At 38.9% G+C, this 4,933-nt stretch overlaps 1 pseudogene; it reads right to left on the reverse strand.

Annotated features, from left to right (window-relative positions):
* Positions 1 to 2,058: 2,058 nt before the first annotated feature.
* On the reverse strand, positions 2,059 to 3,725 carry LOC149197880 (zinc finger protein BRUTUS pseudogene; annotated as a pseudogene).
* Positions 3,726 to 4,933: the final 1,208 nt, after the last annotated feature.

The raw sequence follows: 4,933 nt of genomic DNA on the forward strand, positions 1-4,933 counted from the left end.
TGGGTCTCTAATATGGTGCCAGTCAGAAAGAAAAATGGCGACATCAGGATTTGTATAGATTTCAGAAATTTGAATAAGGCAAGCCTAAAAGATAATTTCCCATTACCTACTATGGAGCAGATACTCCAATCAGTGGTAGGCTCTGAGTTAATGTCCTTTTTGGACGGTTTTTCAGGATATAACCAAGTTTTGGTCCATCCTGATGACCAACTCAAAACCACATTCAGAACAAAATGGGGAACATATGCGTATCAGAAAATGCCTTTCGGACTTATTAATGCAGGAGCCACGTTCCAAAGAGCGATGGATATAGCTTTTAAAGGGTTGATTAACAAAACAGTAATCGTCTACTTAGACGATATTACTGTATTTTCTAAAGAGAAATCCAATCATTTGCATGATTTAAATCAAATCTTTCAACGCTGCAAAAGGTACGGTATTTCACTTAAACCTAAAAAATCCTTCTTCGCTCTTGACCAAGGAAAGCTCTTAGGTCAAGTCATTAAGAGCACTTCAGTCGTCAAATCCCTTTCCCTCATAATAAAAAATCCATGCAGTCATTTTTAGGCCAAATCAATTTTGTCAAAAGATTCATTCCAGACTTTTCTCAAATCATTTTGCCACTTCAAACTATGATTAAGAAAAATTCAGTCTTTATGTTATCTCAAAATCAAGTCCTGGAAGGCTGCAAACTAGGAAGACTTCAAGTAACTATTTCAAACCAATCTTTAGACTAAGGCTTAGCCTCCCTAGCCTGAGAGGGCTCTCTCAAAGGGTTATTGATTTTGACTATTAATAAGATGGCTAACTCTTGTGGAATAACATTAACAAATATGAAGGTTGGACAAACATTACATAAGTTTCCATTGGGCCTATGGAGTCAATAAAACCTTAGCAAATAATGATGCAGCCTTTACATAGAAGTCAGGGCATGTGGCATTTAAATGTTCAAAACACAACTCTTATAAAACCACAGTTCATGAATGTGTATAGGAAATCAGAGCAGCATAAGTGAATTCTGAGTGATTACACATCTATGCAACTGTAAAATAAATCAGGGATAAAGTAAAACCACACATCTTGAACATAGAAACACTTTATGAATCCTGAGAAGAAAAGCAGTTCTATTATATTACTGAACTCTGTCTTTCTACATAAGCCAAAACAGTACTCTGTTTTATAAAATCTCCAACCCCGATTACATTGCTCTTTCAGCTATATATAGAATTCTTATTCTAATTGATCGATATTCCTCCTCCAGCATGAGGGGAATTCGATCACTACCTCTAATGACACCTATCAACCTTTAACTAACTAATAAATGCAACAAAGTGCTGACTGTAGTTTTTAAGAGTTCTAAATCTACTATGACTCTAACTCTATATTATATTCATGATGGCTTCTCTTCGTTCTTTGACATCTGGAGTTTGGCTGAGATAGCTGAGATGGATGTTTAATGCCTCACGTTTACCTTGGATGCTGAATCTTTTAACTGCTCAGAAGTATTAGGAGATGTCCCTGGTTTCTCGGCTTCAGTTTTCTCCAAAGTACTCGAATGCACATAAACATGTCTTCAGCCTTTAATTACCCAAAATGTGGAAGAAGATTGCCACGTTTTTGATGCGCTGTAAGTTTTGTCCACGAACATGTGTGCAAGCAAAAGTTTTGGGCCAACCGTTTGATATATCTTAAACGGTGATCAAGGGACTTTATGACAAAAATTCAAAATTAGATTTGAATATTCAACCCTTTAAAGCATCCACCTGTCTTGATCTGATTGACTATTGTTGCTCTAGCTGATGTCTTGCATACCCTTTGGCGTTTCCCTTTCAAAATTCCCGCTCATAATACAAAACTGCCTGTCTGTGTTAAAATCATCACCTACAGCAGTTTCGTAGCGCGCTACGAAACTGCTGAGTTATTCTAAAAACGCAGCTTCAACCAAAATTTTGCCATTTTGAGTCATAAATACTACTCGTTGATTGCTGCCTGTAGCATAGCCAATTGCTGTACTCAACACTCCATCAACTTCACTTGCTCCACGGTTACTGACTACTCTTAAACCTGAGAATGGTATTGCTGTATCCAATCTGCACGTTCAGAGGTGTCGGGATCTGTCTCTTTCCTATCTGCACCAAGAAACTGACTATTTATAATCAAATCTTCATGCAGATGTGAAAGCTCAGACAGAACACAAGAGATATCATTGAAAAGTTTTTCCTCCTGCTTGTGATCAATGGTATATGAATGGCTCACATTGTGAAGAGACTCTTTGGCCTCTAAAGCTGGGAAGACAATTTCATCTTCTGCATTGCTGTGAGCTCGATAGAGTCCCCAGAGCAGACGAAAGCGTCCACTAAAATGGCGAAGAAATGTTTCATCACAATCTATAAGCCTTGCTGATTCAACATCCAAATATTCTAAGTCTTTTCGAATAGCCTTGTGAAACTGAAAGATGTGATTAATTGGCTTAGGTGCTTGATCAAAGTCATATGAGCCAGTATCAGTACCCCAACCAAAACAGACTAGACCCTAAAGAGGCACTAACTGAATTGAGGGAAAGGGAACGCAAGTTCCTTCCAGTAGGGATTGTTCCCATACCCAGGTTGTTACTGGTCACTCCTAATCTAGGAACACAGCATGATTGGCTTGCACAGGGGGGTTCTGATGAGCATTTAACACCTGCTAAAGTGCTTTGATCGGAAACGTTGCCATTTCCCTCTCCTCTCTCTGTTTTGCCACAGTGAGGCCGCTTCAATGGCCTTTTATCCACATCTGTGGATGAACATTCTGCATTATCTCTGCGATCGGACAGAATAGTGCAAATACCACAGTTTCCACTCATCTCCAAACCCATTTCACTAATTCTTTTGACAGGGCAGTCATTTTCGGCATCTGAAGAAATACACATGAATCTCCCTGATTTAGACTTATTTTGTGGGCGTCCTTTACAAGCCCAGCTAGAGAACAGTGTAACTAGGGCTGTATCAGAGGCAGGAGCTACCAGACGCATATTTTGAAGCATATCCTTGGCATCCTCTTCCTGTAATATTGCCACAAGCCATGGAAGTACACGTTCCAACAATTTTAGGGGCATCACACGTAAGCTCTGGTATAAAAGATTCTGTTGCTCTTTAATACTGCAGTGTTTGCGTGCAAGAGGAAGAACCTCAGTCTCCTCATTGACAAAATGCTCTTCAATTGTTTCTACTATTTGGTCAGCCTGTGCACAAAGCTTATTGTAAAATTCAGATGTACTAGAACTAACTCCAGCATTCTGAATGCTTTCTATAAGGTGACGAAAATCATTAAACTGACTTTCTTCTTGAGCATGCTCATTGACAAATGAAACACCCTTCTTAACCTTCTGATCAACAGCTGGGAAAACAACTTTATCCTCTGCAATACTATGAAAAATGCAAACTTCTGCAAGGAACTGTAAACGGTCATTAAATGAGGACAAATTCGAAAAATCTCCTGAAAATTGTATTTGTCGTGCCTCCTCTGCAATTTCCTTTAATTCCTTTCTGATTGCATTATGCCAGTGTATTATCTCGTCAATTGGAAACAGAACCACAGCATCAGCATGATTATCGACATGATTATTTGTCGCTACATGTGACCTCTTGCACATCATCTTACAACAATCCTGTCTACTGGAACTTTGTCCCCTCTGGCCCACTGTTGTAGCAGCTTTTGAAGATAGAAATCCTTTCGGAGAACCTATTACTCATACTGTCCCATCTTCAATTCAAGTTCCTGCCAAATATCATATAACTTGGAATTTTTCACTATCCCAGCTTCTGAGTAAACAAATATTTGTGAACCTTACTCCGCTCTTCCGCACCATTCAATATTTATTTTTCCCTTGCGCACATCAAAATTTTCAAAGTAAACTTTTACACCCCATTCCGCTTTGACTCGCTTGAACTTTATCCGCCAGCTGTCATCTGTAAGGAGTGTCGTTGTTGCCACCCCGGTCTTGCCAGCACGTCCAGTACGCCCAATTTGATGTGTGTACATCTCAATGTTTGAAGGCATGTCAAAATTTATCACATGGGCAACATCTGGAATATCTATACCACGACTAGCAACATCTGTTTCTACGAGAATATTGTAGCGTTTATTCCGAAATCCTTTCAAACTTATCTCACATTGTTCCTGGGTCTTCCCTTCATGAAGAGTGGTCACTCTGTAGCCCACTTTATCAAGATGCCTTGCTTCTATTATACACCTGTGTGCTTTCCTTCTTATGATTGGCACCTTTTTCAAAAGCCACAGGATTAGTGGTGTTAATGATGAACTTGGAACAGCACTGATTTTTACACGGGCACTGTGTTTGGTTTTTTGGATATTGATATTAAGACATTATCAACCTTCTCAATTCCATATTGGCAAATATGCTTATCTTTTGAGCTTGACAATCCATTCCATTTAACATGTCTACCTTTTGTCCCCTTCTCAGCAATAACTGCAACACGTGCTAGTACCACGACACCTAACGATCTAAAACACAGCGGATTCTGATAAGTCTGACAGCTGGGTGAGACTTGCTATGTATTCAAACAAATCCCCAATTTTGTAGCGCAGCCAGTGCAAAATATGAATTACGCGCTACGAAATCACTTGAAGCATGTTTCACTGCGAAACTGCTGAAAAGGATTTATGTGCCTTTGGCAAACAATCAAACTGATGTGAACAATTTAGAACTTTTTCTTGAGTGATAACACTTTAGATGGGGATCAACAAAAAAGGAAGCGTTTGATTTAATCAAACAATCAATAATTAATTCCCCCGCCTTAAATACTCCTAATTTTTCTAATCATTTCACATTGTATATTATCGCATCCGATTTGTCTTATGCAGCAGTACTCACACAAATTAACAATCACAATTTGGAAGCACCCATTTCATTCTATAGTTCAAATCTTCA

This window comes from Pinus tabuliformis, chromosome 2_2 (genome assembly GCF_031772625.1).
Source record: "Pinus tabuliformis cultivar Carrire ecotype Pingquan chromosome 2_2, CPIR1, whole genome shotgun sequence".
Lineage (NCBI taxonomy): Eukaryota > Viridiplantae > Streptophyta > Pinopsida > Pinales > Pinaceae > Pinus > Pinus tabuliformis.